Source organism: Manis pentadactyla, chromosome X, assembly GCF_030020395.1.
Source record: "Manis pentadactyla isolate mManPen7 chromosome X, mManPen7.hap1, whole genome shotgun sequence".
NCBI classification, from domain to species: Eukaryota; Metazoa; Chordata; class Mammalia; order Pholidota; family Manidae; genus Manis; species Manis pentadactyla.
The window spans coordinates 149,212,519-149,234,940 of record NC_080038.1 but is presented as its reverse complement, the minus strand read 5'-3'; positions in this window follow the sequence as shown (position 1 = coordinate 149,234,940).

Sequence of the window (22,422 nt, the reverse complement as noted above, 5' to 3'; positions counted from 1 at the left end):
AGATAGATAGATAGGTACATAGATTGATCGATGATAGACATCATAGATAGATGATAGGAAGATAGATAGATAGATAGATAGATACATAGATACATACATACATACATACATACATACATAGACAGACAGACCATTAGATAGATAGATACAGATACATATCGATTGACACAAAGCTATTGTTCATAACCAGGAGTTGAATGGTGAATAACATAGCTAAACTACAAACAAAAAGGAAGAATGAAATCCAGTTTAAAAAGTGCAGTAAGCAGCCTTAAGGAGAAAACAAATCCTACCATTTGCAATGACCTGGATGGAGCTAGACGGTAGTATGTTCAGAGAAATAGGCCAGGCGGAGAAAGACAAGTACCAAGTGTTTTCACTCATGTGTGGAGTATAACAACAAAGAAACACTGAAGGAAAAAAACAGCAGCAGACTCACAGAACCCGAGAGTTGACTAAAAGTTACCAAAGGGAAAAGGACTGGGCAGGGTGGGTCTGAAGGGAGGGATAAGTGTGAGGAGAAAGAATGGGGCATTAGTTTTAGCATGTATAATGCTTGGGGTTGAGGGGGCATGGGGAGTGCTGTACGACCCAGAGAAGGCTAGTAGAGATCATATAGCATTTTACTACTCAGTGATGGACAGCGACTGTAACGGGGTCTGTTGGGAGGGACATGGTGAAGGGGTCTACAGCATCCAACTACGCAGATCGACAGGACTGAAGAGGTTTTTCAGGGGTACTTGGTGAAGGGGGGAGCATAGTAAACATAATGTTCTTCAAGTGATTTTAGCTTAATGATAAATAAAATACTTTAAGTGCAATAAGTGCACAGCTCTGAATCATCAGAATAAAAGGTCAGGCACTGAGTGCAGCAAACAAAAGACACCGGATTAAAAGAAGGGATGAAAACTCAAGACACCTACGTGCTTACTTACAGGAGACTCACTTGAGATCCAAGGACACAGACAAACTACAAGCCGAAGGTGTGTGGACAAGTACCCTTCACGAGTGTAACTGAAAAACAAACAATCAAACAAATGGATTCTGTGTGAGTCCATTGAGACAGTCAGAAGAAAATAGCCCTATCTGGCCTCCGTGAATTCTTTTTGTTTGGTTTCAGCCGTTCCCAGCCATTGATTTAGTGGTGCAGCAACATACTTCTCATTGTCTCTCACCTCAACAACTGAGTTGCTGTAATAATAAGCGTCTGGGACTTTGAAATCAGTGGGTTTTATGATGTTCACGCATGGGAAGATATAATAACTACCTAAGAGGGAAGTTTGGACACTCAAATAAACACGTCACCCCACAATACACTCTTAGCTCCCAACTGCTCCTGTCTAGAAATTGGTGTTCCTTTTTATTTGACCCACTGTCCTATCGGCGGTGATCACGCTGATGTCCTTCAAACATGGTGGTGAGCAAAGAACAAGTTTTCTTTTCTCGAGACAACAGGCCCAGAGGAATGATACTTGTGGTCTTCAGGGAGCACTTAGTCAAAGAATGTGGCTAAATACAGACAGTAAGTTATAAGGAGATGAAAGAGGACAGTGGATAGAGACACGGTTTCAAGTCACGGCACAACCATTTCCTGGTTTTGTAGGTACACGCGGCCGACTCGACGTGCAAGTGTCTCGGTGAACCCAGTGGTCTCTCTACAGCCTAGATACTTTGCAGGATTTTTGGAAGCATAGTGTAGGAAAGTGATATAGGATATATGGTTAACTGTTCTGTACACAAGGACAGATGGGCAGACAAAAAGATGATTGATTGATTGATTGATTGATAAATAGATAGACAGACATATAGATAGATATCGGTACATATCGATTAACACAAAGCTAGTGCTCATAACCAGGAAAGCAATGGTGAAAGCACATAGCGAAACTACAAACAAAAAAGAAGAATGAAATCCAGTTTAAAAAGTGCAGTAGGCAGCCATAAGAAGAAAACAAATCCTATCATTTGCAATAACGTGGATGGAGCTAGAGGGTATTATGCTCAGTCAAATATTCAAGGAGGAGAAATACATGTACCAAATGATTTCACTCATGTGTGGACTATGATAACAAAGAAAAACTGAATTAAAAGACAGCAGCAGACTCACAGAACCCGAGAGTGGATTAACAGTTACCAAAGAGAAAGGGACTGGGTAGGGTTTGTGGGAAGGGAGTTATAAGGGCGGGGAAAAAGAATGGGGGCATTAGGATTAGCATGTATAGTGTGTAACTTGGGGGGTCATTTGTACGGCTGCATAACACAGAGAAGACATGTAGTGATTCTACAGCATCTTAGTACACGCTGACGGACAGCGACTGTAACTGGCTTTTGCCGGGGACTTGGTGAAGGGTTTAGACTGGAAAACATAATGTTCTGTATGTGATTGTATATTAATGAGAACAAAAAGAATTTCAAAGTGCATTAAGAGAACAGCTCTCAAATATCAGAATAAAAGTACATGCTTTGAGTGCTCCAATCAAAAGACCCAGTGTTAGAAGTACTGATGAAAACTCAAGACCTCCTACGTGCTCCCTTACTGGAGACTCACTTGAGATCCAAGGACACAGACAAACTACAAGCTGAAGGTGCGGGGACAGATTACCTATACAAGTGTAAATAAGAAACAAACAAACAAATGAATTCTGTTTGAGTCCCCAGAGAGAGTCAGTAGAAAATAGCCCTATCTAGCCACCGTGAATTCTTTTTGTTTGATTTCAGCAGTGCTCAGGCATAGATTTAGTGGTGCAGCAAGTTCCTTCTCATTTCCTGTCACCTCAACAAATGAATTGCTGTAATAATATGCGTCTGGGCTTTTAAAATCATTGCTTTTTATGATGTTCACGAATGTAAAGAAGTAATAACCACCTAAGGAGGGAAGTTTGGACCCTCAAATAAACACTTCACTCCACAACACACTCTTTGTTCCCAACTGCTCCTGTCCAGAAATAGGTGTTCCTTTATATTTGTCCCTGCACCTATCAGCAGTGATCACGCCGATGTCCCTCAAACATGGTGGTGTGCAAAGAACCAAGTACACTTTTCTTTCGACAACCGGACCAGACGAAGGATACTTGTGGTCTTCAGGGATCACTTACTCACTGAATGTGGCTAAATAAAGTCACCAAGCGAGCAGGAAGTATAAGAGGACAGAGGACAGAGATACATGTTCAAGTCCTTTCACCTCCATTTACTGGTTTTGTAAGCACACGCGGCTGACTCTACATGAAAGTGAATCGGTCAACACAGTGCTCTCCTCATGGGTTAGTTACCTTGCAAGATTTCTGGAAGCATAATGTAGGGAAGAGACATAGGCTATGTTGTTAACTGTTCTGTACAGATGGATAGATGGGCAGACAAAAAGATGATTGATTCATAGATAGATAGGTACACAGATGACAGATGAAAGATAGATAGATAGGTACATAGATTGATCGATGATAGACATCATAGATAGATGATGGGAAGATAGATAGATAGATAGATAGATAGATAGATACATAGATACATACATACATACATACATAGACAGACAGACCATTAGATATATAGATACAGATACATATCGATTGACACAAAGCTATTGTTCATAACCAGGAGTTGTATTGTGAATAACATAGCTAAACTACAAACAAAAAGGAAGAATGAAATCCAGTTTAAAAAGTGCAGTAAGCAGCCTTAAGAAGAAAACAAATCCTACCATTTGCAATGACCTGGATGGAGCTAGACGGTAGTATGTTCAGAGAAATAGGCCAGGCGGAGAAAGACAAGTACCAAGTGTTTTCACTCATGTGTGGAGTATAACAACAAAGAAAAACTGAAGGAAAAAAACAGCAGCAGACTCACAGAACCCGAGAGTTGACTAAAAGTTACCAAAGGGAAAAGGACTGGGCAGGGTGGGTCTGAAGGGTGGGATAAGTGTGAGGAGAAAGAATGGGGGCATTAGTTTTAGCATGTATAATGCTTGGGGTTGAGGGGGCATGGGGAGTGCTGTACGACCCAGAGAAGGCTAGTAGAGATCATATAGCATCTTACTACTCACTGATGGACAGCGACTGTAATGGGGTCTGTTGGGAGGGACATGGTGAAAGGGTCTACAGCATCCAACTACGCAGATCGACAGCGACTGAAGAGGTTTTTCAGGGGTACTTGGTGAAGGGGGGAGCATAGTAAACATAATGTTCTTCAAGTGATTTAAGCTTAATGATAAAAAAAATTCTTCAAGTGCAATAAGTGCACAGCTCTGAATCATCAGAATAAAAGGTCAGGCACTGAGTGCAGCAAACAAAAGACACAGGATTAAAAGAAGGGATGAAAACTCAAGACACCTACGTGCTTACTTACAGGAGACTCACTTGAGATCCAAGGACACAGACAAACTACAAGCCGAAGGTGTGTGGACAAGTACCCTACACGAGTGAAACTGAAAAATAAACACTCAAACAAATGGATTCTGTGTGAGTCCATTGAGACAGTCAGAAGAAAATAGCCCTATCTGGCCTCCGTGAATTCTTTTTGTTTGGTTTCAGCCGTTCCCAGCCATTGATTTAGTGGTGCAGCAACATACTTCTCATTGTCTCTCACCTCAACAACTGAGTTGCTGTAATAATAAGCGTCTGGGACTTTGAAATCAGTGGGTTTTATGATGTTCACGCATGGGAAGATATAATAACTACCTAAGAGGGAAGTTTGGACACTCAAATAAACACGTCACCCCACAATACACTCTTAGCTCCCAACTGCTCCTGTCTAGAAATTGGTGTTCCTTTTTATTTGACCCACCGTCCTATCGGCGGTGATCATGCTGATGTCCTTCAAACATGGTGGTGAGCAAAGAACAAGTTTTCTTTTCTCGAGACAACAGGCCCAGAGGAATGATACTTGTGGTCTTCAGGGAGCACTTAGTCAAAGAATGTGGCTAAATACAGACAGTAAGTTATAAGGAGATGAAAGAGGACAGTGGATAGAGACACGGTTTCAAGTCACGGCACAACCATTTCCTGGTTTTGTAGGTACACGCGGCCGACTCGACGTGCAAGTGTCTCGGTGAACCCAGTGGTCTCTCTACAGCCTAGATACTTTGCAGGATTTTTGGAAGCATAGTGTAGGAAAGTGATATAGGATATATGGTTAACTGTTCTGTACACAAGGACAGATGGGCAGACAAAAAGATGATTGATTGATTGATTGATTGATTGATAAATAGATAGACAGACATATAGATAGATATCGGTACATATCGATTAACACAAAGCTAGTGCTCATAACCAGGAAAGCAATGGTGAAAGCACATAGCGAAACTACAAACAAAAAAGAAGAATGAAATCCAGTTTAAAAAGTGCAGTAGGCAGCCATAAGAAGAAAACAAATCCTATCATTTGCAATAACGTGGATGGAGCTAGAAGGTATTATGCTCAGTCAAATATTCAAGGAGGAGAAATACATGTACCAAATGATTTCACTCATGTGTGGACTATGATAACAAAGAAAAACTGAATTAAAAGACAGCAGCAGACTCACAGAACCCGAGAGTGGATTAACAGTTACCAAAGAGAAAGGGACTGGGTAGGGTTTGTGGGAAGGGAGTTATAAGGGCGGGGAAAAAGAATGGGGGCATTAGGATTAGCATGTATAGTGTGTAACTTGGGGGGTCATTTGTACGGCTGCATAACACAGAGAAGACATGTAGTGATTCTACAGCATCTTAGTACACGCTGACGGACAGCGACTGTAACTGGCTTTTGCCGGGGACTTGGTGAAGGGTACAGACTGGAAAACATAATGTTCTGCATGTGATTGTATATTAATGAGAACAAAAAGAATTTCAATGTGCAGTAATAGCACAGCTCTCAAATATCAGAATAAAAGTACAGGCTTTGAGTGCTCCAATCAAACGACCCAGTGTTAGAAGAACTGATGAAAACTCAAGACCTCCTACGTGCTCCCTTACTGGAGACTCACTTGAGATCCAAGGACACAGACAAACTACAAGCTGAAGGTGCGGGGACAGATTACCTATACAAGTGTAAATAAGAAACAAACAAACAAATGAATTCTGTTTGAGTCCCCAGAGAGAGTCAGTAGAAAATAGCCCTATCTAGCCACCGTGAATTCTTTTTGTTTGATTTCAGCAGTGCTCAGGCATAGATTTAGTGGTGCAGCAAGTTCCTTCTCATTTCCTGTCACCTCAACAAATGAATTGCTGTAATAATATGCGTCTGGGCTTTTAAAATCATTGCTTTTTATGATGTTCACGAATGTAAAGAAGTAATAACCACCTAAGGAGGGAAGTTTGGACCCTCAAATAAACACTTCACTCCACAACACACTCTTTGTTCCCAACTGCTCCTGTCCAGAAATAGGTGTTCCTTTATATTTGTCCCTGCACCTATCAGCAGTGATCACGCCGATGTCCCTCAAACATGGTGGTGTGCAAAGAACCAAGTACACTTTTCTTTCGACAACCGGACCAGACGAAGGATACTTGTGATCTTCAGGGATCACTTACTCACTGAATGTGGCTAAATAAAGTCACCAAGCGAGCAGGAAGTATAAGAGGACAGAGGACAGAGATACATGTTCAAGTCCTTTCACCTCCATTTACTGGTTTTGTAAGCACACGCGGCTGACTCTACATGAAAGTGAATCGGTCAACACAGTGCTCTCCTCATGGGTTAGTTACCTTGCAAGATTTCTGGAAGCATAATGTAGGGAAGAGACATAGGCTATGTTGTTAACTGTTCTGTACAGATGGATAGATGGGCAGACAAAAAGATGATTGATTCATAGATAGATAGGTACACAGATGACAGATGAAAGATAGATAGATAGGTACATAGATTGATCGATGATAGACATCATAGATAGATGATGGGAAGATAGATAGATAGATAGATAGATAGATAGATAGATAGATAGATAGATACATAGATACATACATACATACATACATAGACAGACAGACCATTAGATATATAGATACAGATACATATCGATTGACACAAAGCTATTGTTCATAACCAGGAGTTGTATTGTGAATAACATAGCTAAACTACAAACAAAAAGGAAGAATGAAATCCAGTTTAAAAAGTGCAGTAAGCAGCCTTAAGAAGAAAACAAATCCTACCATTTGCAATGACCTGGATGGAGCTAGACGGTAGTATGTTCAGAGAAATAGGCCAGGCGGAGAAAGACAAGTACCAAGTGTTTTCACTCATGTGTGGAGTATAACAACAAAGAAAAACTGAAGGAAAAAAACAGCAGCAGACTCACAGAACCCGAGAGTTGACTAAAAGTTACCAAAGGGTAAAGGACTGGGCAGGGTGGGTCTGAAGGGTGGGATAAGTGTGAGGAGAAAGAATGGGGGCATTAGTTTTAGCATGTATAATGCTTGGGGTTGAGGGGGCATGGGGAGTGCTGTACGACCCAGAGAAGGCTAGTAGAGATCATATAGCATCTTACTACTCACTGATGGACAGCGACTGTAATGGGGTCTGTTGGGAGGGACATGGTGAAAGGGTCTACAGCATCCAACTACGCAGATCGACAGCAACTGAAGAGGTTTTTCAGGGGTACTTGGTGAAGGGGGGAGCATAGTAAACATAATGTTCTTCAAGTGATTTAAACTTAATGATAAAAAAAATTCTTCAAGTGCAATAAGTGCACAGCTCTGAATCATCAGAATAAAAGGTCAGGCACTGAGTGCAGCAAACAAAAGACACAGGATTAAAAGAAGGGATGAAAACTCAAGACACCTACGTGCTTACTTACAGGAGACTCACTTGAGATCCAAGGACACAGACAAACTACAAGCCGAAGGTGTGTGGACAAGTACCCTACACGAGTGAAACTGAAAAATAAACACTCAAACAAATGGATTCTGTGTGAGTCCATTGAGACAGTCAGAAGAAAATAGCCCTATCTGGCCTCCGTGAATTCTTTTTGTTTGGTTTCAGCCGTTCCCAGCCATTGATTTAGTGGTGCAGCAACATACTTCTCATTGTCTCTCACCTCAACAACTGAGTTGCTGTAATAATAAGCGTCTGGGACTTTGAAATCAGTGGGTTTTATGATGTTCACGCATGGGAAGATATAATAACTACCTAAGAGGGAAGTTTGGACACTCAAATAAACACGTCACCCCACAATACACTCTTAGCTCCCAACTGCTCCTGTCTAGAAATTGGTGTTCCTTTTTATTTGACCCACCGTCCTATCGGCGGTGATCATGCTGATGTCCTTCAAACATGGTGGTGAGCAAAGAACAAGTTTTCTTTTCTCGAGACAACAGGCCCAGAGGAATGATACTTGTGGTCTTCAGGGAGCACTTAGTCAAAGAATGTGGCTAAATACAGACAGTAAGTTATAAGGAGATGAAAGAGGACAGTGGATAGAGACACGGTTTCAAGTCACGGCACAACCATTTCCTGGTTTTGTAGGTACACGCGGCCGACTCGACGTGCAAGTGTCTCGGTGAACCCAGTGGTCTCTCTACAGCCTAGATACTTTGCAGGATTTTTGGAAGCATAGTGTAGGAAAGTGATATAGGATATATGGTTAACTGTTCTGTACACAAGGACAGATGGGCAGACAAAAAGATGATTGATTGATTGATTGATTGATTGATAAATAGATAGACAGACATATAGATAGATATCGGTACATATCGATTAACACAAAGCTAGTGCTCATAACCAGGAAAGCAATGGTGAAAGCACATAGCGAAACTACAAACAAAAAAGAAGAATGAAATCCAGTTTAAAAAGTGCAGTAGGCAGCCATAAGAAGAAAACAAATCCTATCATTTGCAATAACGTGGATGGAGCTAGAAGGTATTATGCTCAGTCAAATATTCAAGGAGGAGAAATACATGTACCAAATGATTTCACTCATGTGTGGACTATGATAACAAAGAAAAACTGAATTAAAAGACAGCAGCAGACTCACAGAACCCGAGAGTGGATTAACAGTTACCAAAGAGAAAGGGACTGGGTAGGGTTTGTGGGAAGGGAGTTATAAGGGCGGGGAAAAAGAATGGGGGCATTAGGATTAGCATGTATAGTGTGTAACTTGGGGGGTCATTTGTACGGCTGCATAACACAGAGAAGACATGTAGTGATTCTACAGCATCTTAGTACACGCTGACGGACAGCGACTGTAACTGGCTTTTGCCGGGGACTTGGTGAAGGGTACAGACTGGAAAACATAATGTTCTGCATGTGATTGTATATTAATGAGAACAAAAAGAATTTCAATGTGCAGTAATAGCACAGCTCTCAAATATCAGAATAAAAGTACAGGCTTTGAGTGCTCCAATCAAACGACCCAGTGTTAGAAGAACTGATGAAAACTCAAGACCTCCTACGTGCTCCCTTACTGGAGACTCACTTGAGATCCAAGGACACAGACAAACTACAAGCTGAAGGTGCGGGGACAGATTACCTATACAAGTGTAAATAAGAAACAAACAAACAAATGAATTCTGTTTGAGTCCCCAGAGAGAGTCAGTAGAAAATAGCCCTATCTAGCCACCGTGAATTCTTTTTGTTTGATTTCAGCAGTGCTCAGGCATAGATTTAGTGGTGCAGCAAGTTCCTTCTCATTTCCTGTCACCTCAACAAATGAATTGCTGTAATAATATGCGTCTGGGCTTTTAAAATCATTGCTTTTTATGATGTTCACGAATGTAAAGAAGTAATAACCACCTAAGGAGGGAAGTTTGGACCCTCAAATAAACACTTCACTCCACAACACACTCTTTGTTCCCAACTGCTCCTGTCCAGAAATAGGTGTTCCTTTATATTTGTCCCTGCACCTATCAGCAGTGATCACGCCGATGTCCCTCAAACATGGTGGTGTGCAAAGAACCAAGTACACTTTTCTTTCGACAACCGGACCAGACGAAGGATACTTGTGATCTTCAGGGATCACTTACTCACTGAATGTGGCTAAATAAAGTCACCAAGCGAGCAGGAAGTATAAGAGGACAGAGGACAGAGATACATGTTCAAGTCCTTTCACCTCCATTTACTGGTTTTGTAAGCACACGCGGCTGACTCTACATGAAAGTGAATCGGTCAACACAGTGCTCTCCTCATGGGTTAGTTACCTTGCAAGATTTCTGGAAGCATAATGTAGGGAAGAGACATAGGCTATGTTGTTAACTGTTCTGTACAGATGGATAGATGGGCAGACAAAAAGATGATTGATTCATAGATAGATAGGTACACAGATGACAGATGAAAGATAGATAGATAGGTACATAGATTGATCGATGATAGACATCATAGATAGATGATGGGAAGATAGATAGATAGATAGATAGATAGATAGATAGATACATAGATACATACATACATACATACATAGACAGACAGACCATTAGATATATAGATACAGATACATATCGATTGACACAAAGCTATTGTTCATAACCAGGAGTTGTATTGTGAATAACATAGCTAAACTACAAACAAAAAGGAAGAATGAAATCCAGTTTAAAAAGTGCAGTAAGCAGCCTTAAGAAGAAAACAAATCCTACCATTTGCAATGACCTGGATGGAGCTAGACGGTAGTATGTTCAGAGAAATAGGCCAGGCGGAGAAAGACAAGTACCAAGTGTTTTCACTCATGTGTGGAGTATAACAACAAAGAAAAACTGAAGGAAAAAAACAGCAGCAGACTCACAGAACCCGAGAGTTGACTAAAAGTTACCAAAGGGAAAAGGACTGGGCAGGGTGGGTCTGAAGGGTGGGATAAGTGTGAGGAGAAAGAATGGGGGCATTAGTTTTAGCATGTATAATGCTTGGGGTTGAGGGGGCATGGGGAGTGCTGTACGACCCAGAGAAGGCTAGTAGAGATCATATAGCATCTTACTACTCACTGATGGACAGCGACTGTAACGGGGTCTGTTGGGAGGGACATGGTGAAAGGGTCTACAGCATCCAACTACGCAGATCGACAGCGACTGAAGAGGTTTTTCAGGGGTACTTGGTGAAGGGGGGAGCATAGTAAACATAATGTTCTTCAAGTGATTTAAGCTTAATGATAAAAAAAATTCTTCAAGTGCAATAAGTGCACAGCTCTGAATCATCAGAATAAAAGGTCAGGCACTGAGTGCAGCAAACAAAAGACACAGGATTAAAAGAAGGGATGAAAACTCAAGACACCTACGTGCTTACTTACAGGAGACTCACTTGAGATCCAAGGACACAGACAAACTACAAGCCGAAGGTGTGTGGACAAGTACCCTACACGAGTGAAACTGAAAAATAAACACTCAAACAAATGGATTCTGTGTGAGTCCATTGAGACAGTCAGAAGAAAATAGCCCTATCTGGCCTCCGTGAATTCTTTTTGTTTGGTTTCAGCCGTTCCCAGCCATTGATTTAGTGGTGCAGCAACATACTTCTCATTGTCTCTCACCTCAACAACTGAGTTGCTGTAATAATAAGCGTCTGGGACTTTGAAATCAGTGGGTTTTATGATGTTCACGCATGGGAAGATATAATAACTACCTAAGAGGGAAGTTTGGACACTCAAATAAACACGTCACCCCACAATACACTCTTAGCTCCCAACTGCTCCTGTCTAGAAATTGGTGTTCCTTTTTATTTGACCCACCGTCCTATCGGCGGTGATCACGCTGATGTCCTTCAAACATGGTGGTGAGCAAAGAACAAGTTTTCTTTTCTCGAGACAACAGGCCCAGAGGAATGATACTTGTGGTCTTCAGGGAGCACTTAGTCAAAGAATGTGGCTAAATACAGACAGTAAGTTATAAGGAGATGAAAGAGGACAGTGGATAGAGACACGGTTTCAAGTCACGGCACAACCATTTCCTGGTTTTGTAGGTACACGCGGCCGACTCGACGTGCAAGTGTCTCGGTGAACCCAGTGGTCTCTCTACAGCCTAGATACTTTGCAGGATTTTTGGAAGCATAGTGTAGGAAAGTGATATAGGATATATGGTTAACTGTTCTGTACACAAGGACAGATGGGCAGACAAAAAGATGATTGATTGATTGATTGATAAATAGATAGACAGACATATAGATAGATATCGGTACATATCGATTAACACAAAGCTAGTGCTCATAACCAGGAAAGCAATGGTGAAAGCACATAGCGAAACTACAAACAAAAAAGAAGAATGAAATCCAGTTTAAAAAGTGCAGTAGGCAGCCATAAGAAGAAAACAAATCCTATCATTTGCAATAACGTGGATGGAGCTAGAGGGTATTATGCTCAGTCAAATATTCAAGGAGGAGAAATACATGTACCAAATGATTTCACTCATGTGTGGACTATGATAACAAAGAAAAACTGAATTAAAAGACAGCAGCAGACTCACAGAACCCGAGAGTGGATTAACAGTTACCAAAGAGAAAGGGACTGGGTAGGGTTTGTGGGAAGGGAGTTATAAGGGCGGGGAAAAAGAATGGGGGCATTAGGATTAGCATGTATAGTGTGTAACTTGGGGGGTCATTTGTACGGCTGCATAACACAGAGAAGACATGTAGTGATTCTACAGCATCTTAGTACACGCTGACGGACAGCGACTGTAACTGGCTTTTGCCAGGGACTTGGTGAAGGGTTTAGACTGGAAAACATAATGTTCTGTATGTGATTGTATATTAATGAGAACAAAAAGAATTTCAAAGTGCATTAAGAGAACAGCTCTCAAATATCAGAATAAAAGTACATGCTTTGAGTGCTCCAATCAAAAGACCCAGTGTTAGAAGTACTGATGAAAACTCAAGACCTCCTACGTGCTCCCTTACTGGAGACTCACTTGAGATCCAAGGACACAGACAAACTACAAGCTGAAGGGGCGGGGACAGATTACCTATACAAGTGTAAATAAGAAACAAACAAACAAATGAATTCTGTTTGAGTCCCCAGAGAGAGTCAGTAGAAAATAGCCCTATCTAGCCACCGTGAATTCTTTTTGTTTGATTTCAGCAGTGCTCAGGCATAGATTTAGTGGTGCAGCAAGTTCCTTCTCATTTCCTGTCACCTCAACAAATGAATTGCTGTAATAATATGCGTCTGGGCTTTTAAAATCATTGCTTTTTATGATGTTCACGAATGTAAAGAAGTAATAACCACCTAAGGAGGGAAGTTTGGACCCTCAAATAAACACTTCACTCCACAACACACTCTTTGTTCCCAACTGCTCCTGTCCAGAAATAGGTGTTCCTTTATATTTGTCCCTGCACCTATCAGCAGTGATCACGCCGATGTCCCTCAAACATGGTGGTGTGCAAAGAACCAAGTACACTTTTCTTTCGACAACCGGACCAGACGAAGGATACTTGTGGTCTTCAGGGATCACTTACTCACTGAATGTGGCTAAATAAAGTCACCAAGCGAGCAGGAAGTATAAGAGGACAGAGGACAGAGATACATGTTCAAGTCCTTTCACCTCCATTTACTGGTTTTGTAAGCACACGCGGCTGACTCTACATGAAAGTGAATCGGTCAACACAGTGCTCTCCTCATGGGTTAGTTACCTTGCAAGATTTCTGGAAGCATAATGTAGGGAAGAGACATAGGCTATGTTGTTAACTGTTCTGTACAGATGGATAGATGGGCAGACAAAAAGATGATTGATTCATAGATAGATAGGTACACAGATGACAGATGAAAGATAGATAGATAGGTACATAGATTGATCGATGATAGACATCATAGATAGATGATGGGAAGATAGATAGATAGATAGATAGATAGATAGATAGATACATAGATACATACATACATACATACATAGACAGACAGACCATTAGATATATAGATACAGATACATATCGATTGACACAAAGCTATTGTTCATAACCAGGAGTTGTATTGTGAATAACATAGCTAAACTACAAACAAAAAGGAAGAATGAAATCCAGTTTAAAAAGTGCAGTAAGCAGCCTTAAGAAGAAAACAAATCCTACCATTTGCAATGACCTGGATGGAGCTAGACGGTAGTATGTTCAGAGAAATAGGCCAGGCGGAGAAAGACAAGTACCAAGTGTTTTCACTCATGTGTGGAGTATAACAACAAAGAAAAACTGAAGGAAAAAAACAGCAGCAGACTCACAGAACCCGAGAGTTGACTAAAAGTTACCAAAGGGAAAAGGACTGGGCAGGGTGGGTCTGAAGGGTGGGATAAGTGTGAGGAGAAAGAATGGGGGCATTAGTTTTAGCATGTATAATGCTTGGGGTTGAGGGGGCATGGGGAGTGCTGTACGACCCAGAGAAGGCTAGTAGAGATCATATAGCATCTTACTACTCACTGATGGACAGCGACTGTAATGGGGTCTGTTGGGAGGGACATGGTGAAAGGGTCTACAGCATCCAACTACGCAGATCGACAGCGACTGAAGAGGTTTTTCAGGGGTACTTGGTGAAGGGGGGAGCATAGTAAACATAATGTTCTTCAAGTGATTTAAGCTTAATGATAAAAAAAATTCTTCAAGTGCAATAAGTGCACAGCTCTGAATCATCAGAATAAAAGGTCAGGCACTGAGTGCAGCAAACAAAAGACACAGGATTAAAAGAAGGGATGAAAACTCAAGACACCTACGTGCTTACTTACAGGAGACTCACTTGAGATCCAAGGACACAGACAAACTACAAGCCGAAGGTGTGTGGACAAGTACCCTACACGAGTGAAACTGAAAAATAAACACTCAAACAAATGGATTCTGTGTGAGTCCATTGAGACAGTCAGAAGAAAATAGCCCTATCTGGCCTCCGTGAATTCTTTTTGTTTGGTTTCAGCCGTTCCCAGCCATTGATTTAGTGGTGCAGCAACATACTTCTCATTGTCTCTCACCTCAACAACTGAGTTGCTGTAATAATAAGCGTCTGGGACTTTGAAATCAGTGGGTTTTATGATGTTCACGCATGGGAAGATATAATAACTACCTAAGAGGGAAGTTTGGACACTCAAATAAACACGTCACCCCACAATACACTCTTAGCTCCCAACTGCTCCTGTCTAGAAATTGGTGTTCCTTTTTATTTGACCCACCGTCCTATCGGCGGTGATCATGCTGATGTCCTTCAAACATGGTGGTGAGCAAAGAACAAGTTTTCTTTTCTCGAGACAACAGGCCCAGAGGAATGATACTTGTGGTCTTCAGGGAGCACTTAGTCAAAGAATGTGGCTAAATACAGACAGTAAGTTATAAGGAGATGAAAGAGGACAGTGGATAGAGACACGGTTTCAAGTCACGGCACAACCATTTCCTGGTTTTGTAGGTACACGCGGCCGACTCGACGTGCAAGTGTCTCGGTGAACCCAGTGGTCTCTCTACAGCCTAGATACTTTGCAGGATTTTTTTTTTTTTTTTTTTTTTTTTTTTTTTTTTTTTTTTTTTTTTTTAGATAATTATTTTTTATTGAAGGGTAGTTGACACACAGTATTACATTACATTAGTTTCAGGTGTACAACACAGTGATTCAACATTTATATACATGATAATTCTAAGTACCAGCTATCACCATACCAAGTTGTTACAATATTTTGACTATATTCCTTATGCTATACATTACATCCCGGTTGCTTATTTATTTTACAATTGGAAGTGTGTACTTTTTCTTGGTTGTTGTTGTTAGGGCATCTCTCATTTTTATTGATCAAATGGTTGTTAACAACAATAAAATTCTGTATAGGGGAGTCAATGCTCAATGCACAATCATTAATCCACCCCAAGCCTAATTTTCGTCAGTCTCCAATCTTCTGAAGCATAACGAACAAGTTCTTACATGGAGAACAAATTCTTACATAGTGAATAAGTTACATGGTGAACAGTACAAGGGCAGTCATCACAGAAACTTTTGGTTTTGCTCATGCATTATGAACTATAAACAGTCAGTTCAAATATGAATACACATTTGATTTTTATACTTGATTTATATGTGGATACCACATTTCTCTCTTTATTATTTTTAATAAGATGCTGAAGTGGTAGGTAGATACAACATAAAGGTAGAAAACATAGTTTAGTGTTGTAAGAGAGCAAATGTAGATGATCAGGTGTGTGCCTGTAGACTATGTGTTAATCCAAGCTAGACAAGGGCAATAAAACATCCACATATGCAGAAGATTTCTCTCAGTACAGGGGGGGTGAGGTTCTAAGCCTCACCTCTGTTGATCCCCAATTTCTCACCTGATGACCCCCCAGCGACTGTGCCTGTCTTAGGTTGTTCCTCCCTTGAGGAATCTTACCCGTCTCTGGCTAACCAGTCATCTTCCGGGGCCACACAGGGAAATGTTAAGTTGGTAAGTGAGAGAGAAGCCTTATTGTTTGAAATGGTTAGCTTTTTATTTCTTTGCATATTTATGCCCTGTGGCTTCTATGCCCAGCATTTGTCTTGAGGTATCTTTACCACTTGGAGGAGTTATGATACTCGGTAAATTTGATATGAGGCACGAATTCTATTTAAGAATTCGTTGTAATTAGGAAGGAAGAAGAAAAGCTATAGAAGTAGCAGGCGGGAGAAAACATGGGAAGATTGATTATTTCTTTGACATATCTTCTTGTAGAGTAACTTCAGCATGTATATATTTTAAGCTACTACTTAAATTGCGCACACACATTAACATAATAGGAGTATAGTTACATAACCAAAGCATACCTGTAATTACCAGCCATCTCCAGTGAAACCAAGAAAACCAGTTAGGCACCCTAGGCATTTGTGAAAACTTATCAATGATATGATGGTTATTATCTAACTGAATTTGAATAGTTTGAGAAAAATCAGACAAATTAAAACAACCCATTCCTGGGCACTGTTCACATCCCATATGTTCTTTTAACAGTAAATAGTCTGTAGTTGTAAGATTTTGGAGCGCTACAATTTGCACTTCTCCTAATTATTGGTTGAGTTCCAACAGTATAGATCCAGTCAAATTTGTTGTTTTACTGTATGCACAGGCCAGCTTAGATATCTCCTTCATTCCCATGGCAAGTCCAGGAGTTGGTGGGATGAGTGCATCTACAGCTGTAGCAGTGCGTGGATCTTTGTTGGGGTTTTTTGATGATCATCTTCTGGCATGAGTCTTCCCGAGAGTGCTGATGTTGGAAGTTCTCTTTCATATCGTTTCTTAGTTCATTTTCGGGGTAGCCAAATTAGGCTTTGATCCTCTGTATAAACACAAACAGACCCTTTGCCTACACTTTTATATGTCCTTTATATTATTGTGTAGAACTCATTAGAGGTCACCACATAGGAACTGCATTTTTTTTTTTTTTTAATCATTAATCTACACTTACATGACGAATACTTACGAATACTTTGTTTACTAGGCTCTCCCCTATACCAGGTCCCCCCTATATACTCCTTTACAGTCACTGTCCATCAGCGTAGCAACCTGTTGTAGAATCACTACTTGTCTTCTCTGTGTTGTACAGCCCTCCCCTTTCTCCCACCCCGCTATGGATGCTAATCTTAATACCCCCCTACTTCTCCCCCCCTTATCCCTCCCTACCCACCCATCCTCCCCAGTCCCTTTCCCTTTGGTACCTGTTAGTCCATTCTTGAGTTCTGTGATTCTGCTGCTGTTTTGTTCCTTCAGTTTTTCCTTTGTTCTTATATTCCACAGATGAGTGAAATCATTTGGTATTTCTCTTTCTCTGCTTGGCTTGTTTCACTGAGCAAAATACCCTCCAGCTCCATCCATGTTGCTGCAAATGGTTGGATTTGCCCTTTTCTTATGGCTGAGTAGTATTCCATTGTGTATATGTACCACATCTTCTTTATCCATTCATCTATCGATGGACATTTAGGTTGCTTCCAATTCTTGGCTATTGTAAATAGTGCTGCGATAAACATAGGGGTGCACTGATCTTTCTCATACTTGATTGCTGCATTCTTAGGGTAAATTCCTAGGAGTGCAATTCCTGGGTCAAATGGTAAGTCTGTTTTGAGCATTTTGATGTACCTCCATACTGCTTTCCACAATGGTTGAACAAGTTTACATTCCCACCAGCAGTGTAGGAGGGTTCCCCTTTCTCCACAGCCTCGCCAACATTTGTTGTTGTTTGTCTTTTGGATGGCAGCCATCCTTACTGGTGTGAGGTGATACCTCATTGTAGTTTTAATTTGCATTTCTCTGATAATTAGCGATGTGGAGCATCTTTTCATGTGTCTGTTGGCCATCTGTATTTCTTTTTTGGAGAACCGTCTGTTCAGTTCCTTTGCCCATTTTTTAATTGGGTTATTTGTTTTTTGTTTGTTGAGGCGTGTGAGCTCTTTATATATTCTGGACGTCAAGCCTTTATCGGATGTGTCATTTTCAAAGATATTCTCCCATACTGTAGGGTTTCTTTTTGTTCTATTGATGGTGTCTTTTGCTGTACAGAAGCTTTTCAGCTTAATATAGTCCCACTTGTTCATTTTTGCTGTTGTTTTCCTTGCCCGGGGAGATATGTTCAAGAAGAGGTCACTCATGTTTATGTCTAAGAGGTTTGTGCCTATGTTTTCTTCCAAGAGTTTAATGGTTTCATGACTTACATTCAGGTCTTTGATCCATTTTGAGTTTACTTTTGTATATGGGGTTAGACGATGGTCCAGTTTCATTCTCCTACATGTAGCTGTCCAGTTTTGCCAGCACCATCTGTTGAAGAGACTGTCATTTCGCCATTGTATGTCCATGGCTCCTTTATCAAATATTAATTGACCATATATGTCTGAGTTAATGTCTGGATTCTCTAGTCTGTTCCATTGGTCTGTGGCTCTGTTCTTGTGCCAGTACCAAATTGTCTTGATTACTATGGCTTTATAATAGAGCTTGAAGTTGGGGAGTGAGATCCCCCCTACTTTATTCTTCTTTCTCAGGATTGCTTTGGCTATTCGGGGTCTTTGGTGGTTCCATATGAATTTTTGAATTATTTGATCCAGTTCATTGAAGAATGTTGCTGGTAGTTTCATAGGGATTGCATCAAATCTGTATATTGCTTTGGGCAGGATGGCCATTTTGACGATATTAATTCTTCCTAGCCATGAGCATGGGATGCGTTTCCATCTGTTAGTGTCCCCTTTAATTTCTTTTAAGAGTGACTTGTAGTTTTCAGAATATAAGTCTTTCACTTCTTTGGTTAGGTTTATTCCTAGGTATTTTATTTTTTTTGATGCAATTGTGAATGGAGTTGTTTTCCTGATTTCTCTTTCTGTTGGTTCATTGTTGGTATATAGGAAAGCCACAGATTTCTGTGTGTTGATTTTGTATCCTGCAACTTTGCTGTATTCCGATATCAGTTCTAGTAGTTCTGGGGTGGAGTCTTTAGGGTTTTTTATGTACAGTATCATGTCATCTGCAAATAGTGACAGTTTGACTTCTTCTTTGCCAATCTGGATTCCTTGTATTTTTTTGTTTTGTCTGATTGCCGTGGCTAGGACCTCTAGTACAATGTTAAATAACAGTGGGGAGAGTGGGCATCCCTGTCTAGTTCCCGATCTCAGCGGAAATGCTTTCAGCTTCTCGCTATTCAATATAATGTTGGCTGTGGGTTTTTCATAGATGGCCTTTATTATGTTGAGGTACTTGCCCTCTATTCCCATTTTGCTGAGAGTTTTTATCATGAATGGATGTTGAACTTTGTCAAATGCTTTTTCAGCATCTATGGAGATGATCATGTGGTTTTTGTCTTTCTTTTTGTTGATGTGGTGGATGATATTGATGGACTTTCGAATGTTGTGCCATCCTTGCATCCCTGGGATGAATCCCACTTGGTCATGGTGTACGATGGTTTTGATGTATTTTTGAATTCGGTTTGCTAAAATTTTGTTGAGTATTTTTGCGTCTACGTTCATCAGGGATATTGGTCTATAGTTTTCTTTTTTGGTGGTGTCTTTGCCTGGTTTTGGTATTAGGGTGATGTTAGCTTCATAGAATGAGTTTGGGAGTATCCCCTCCTCTTCTATTTCTTGGAAAACTTTAAGGAGAATGGGTATTATGTCTTCCCTGTATGTCTGATAAAATTCCGAGGTAAATCCATCTGGCCCGGGGGTTTTGTTCTTTGGTAGTTTTTTGATTACCGCTTCAATTTCGTTGCTGGTAATTGGTCTGTTTAGATTTTCTGTTTCTTTTTGGGTCAGTCTTGGAAGGTTGTATTTTTCTAGGAAGTTGTCCATTTCTCCTAGGTTTCCCAGCTTGTTAGCATATAGGTTTTCATAGTAGTCTCTAATAATTCTTTGTATTTCTGCGGGATCTGTTGTGATTTTTCCTTTCTCATTTCTGATACTGTTGATTTGTGTTGACTCTCTTTTCCTCTTAATAAGTCTGGCTAGAGGCTTATCTATTTTGTTTATTTTCTCGAAGAACCAGCTCTTGGTTTCATTGATTTTTGCTATTGTTTTATTCTTCTCAATTTTATTTATTTCTTCTCTGATCTTTATTATGTCCCTCCTTCTGCTGACCTTAGGCCTCATTTGTTCTTCTTTTTCCAATTTTGATAGTTGTGACATTAGACCGTTCATTTGGGATTGCTCTTCCTTTTTTAAATATGCTTGGAGTGCTATATACTTTCCTCTTAAGACTGCTTTTGCTGCGTCCCACAGAAGTTGGGGCTTAGTGTTGTTGTTGTCATTTGTTTCCATATATTGCTGGATCTCCATTTTGATTTGGTCATTGATCCATTGATTATTTAGGAGCGTGTTGTTTAGCCTCCATGTGTTTGTGAGCCTTTTTGCTTTCTTTGAACAGTTTATTTCTAGTTTAATGCCTTTGTGGTCTGAAAAGTTGGTTGGTAGGATTTCAATCTTTTGGAATTTACTGAGGCTCTTTTTGTGTCCTAGTATGTGGTCTATTCTGGAGAATGTTCCATGTGCACTTGAGAAGAACGTGTATCCTGTTGCTTTTGGATGTAGAGTTCTGTAGATGTCTATTAGGTCCATCTGTTCTAGTGTGTTGTTCAGTGCCTCTGTGTCCTTACTTATTTTCTGTCTGGTGGATCTGTCCTTTGGAGTGAGTGGTGTGTTGAAGTCTCCTAGAATGAATGCATTGCATTCTATTTCCTCCTTTAGTTCTGTTAATATTTGTTTCAGGTATGTTGGTGCTCCTGTATTGGGTGCATATATATTTATAATGGTTATATCCTCTTGATGGACTGAGCCCTTTATCATTATGTAATGTCCTTCTTTGTCTTTTTTTACTTTCTTTATTTTGAAGTCTGTTTTGTCTGATACCAGAATTGCAACACCTGCTTTCTTCTCTCTGTTGTTTGCTTGAAATATCTTTTTCCATCCCTTGACTTTAAGTCTGTGCGCGTCTTTGGGTTTGAGGTGAGTCTCTTGTAAGCAGCATATGGATGGATCTTGCTTTTTTATCCATTCTATTACTCTGTGTCTTTTGATTGGTGCATTCAGTCCATTTACATTTAGGGTGATTATTGAAAGGTATGAATTTATTGCCATTGCAGGCTTTAAGTTTGTGGTTACCAAAGGTTTAGGGTTAGCTTCTTTACTGTCTTACTGTCTAACTTAACTCGCTTGTTGAGCTATTATAAACACAATCTGATGATTCTTTATTTCTCTCCCTTCTTATTCCTCCTCCTCCCTTCTTCATATGTTGGGTGTTTTGTTGTGTGCTCTTTTTAGGAGTGCTCCCATCTAGAGCAGTCCCTGTAGGATGCCCTGTAGAGGTGGTTTGTGGGAGGCAAATTCCCTCAACTTTTGCTTGTCTGGGAATTGTTTAATCCCTCCTTCATATTTAAATGATATTCGTGCTGGATACAGTAGTCTTGGTTCGAGGCCCTTCTGTTTCATTGCATTAAGTATATCATGCCATTCTCTTCTGGCCTGTAGGGTTTCTGTTGAGAAGTCTGATGATAGCCTGATGGGTTTTCCTTTGTAGGTAACCTTTTTTTTCTCTCTGGCTGCTTGTAATACTTTGTCCTTGTCTTTGATCTTTGCCATTTTAATTATTATGTGTCTTGGTGTTGCCCTCCTTGGATCCCTTGTCATGGGAGTTCTGTGTACCTCTGTGGTCTGAGAGGCCATTTCTTCCCCTAGTTTGGGGAAATTTTCAGCAATTATTTCTTCAAAGACATTTTCTATCCCCTTTTCTCTCTCTACTTCTTCTGGAATGCCTATGATTCTTAAATTATTTCTTTTATATTGATCACTCAGCTCTCTTAAAATTCTTTCATTCCTGGAGATCCTTTTATCTCTCTCTGCATCAGCTTCTCTGCGTTCCTGTTCTCTGTTTTCTAGTCCATTAATGGTCTCTTGCATCTCGTCCATTCTGTTTTGAAGTCCTTCCAGAGCTTGTTTTATTTCTGAATTCTCCTTCCTTAGTTCTTGCATATTTCTCTGCAAGTCCATCAGCATGGTTATGACTTTTGTTTTGAATTCTTTTTCAGGTAGACTGGCTAAATCTATCTCCCCAGATTCCTTCTCAGGGGAAGATGTAGCAGATGCCGA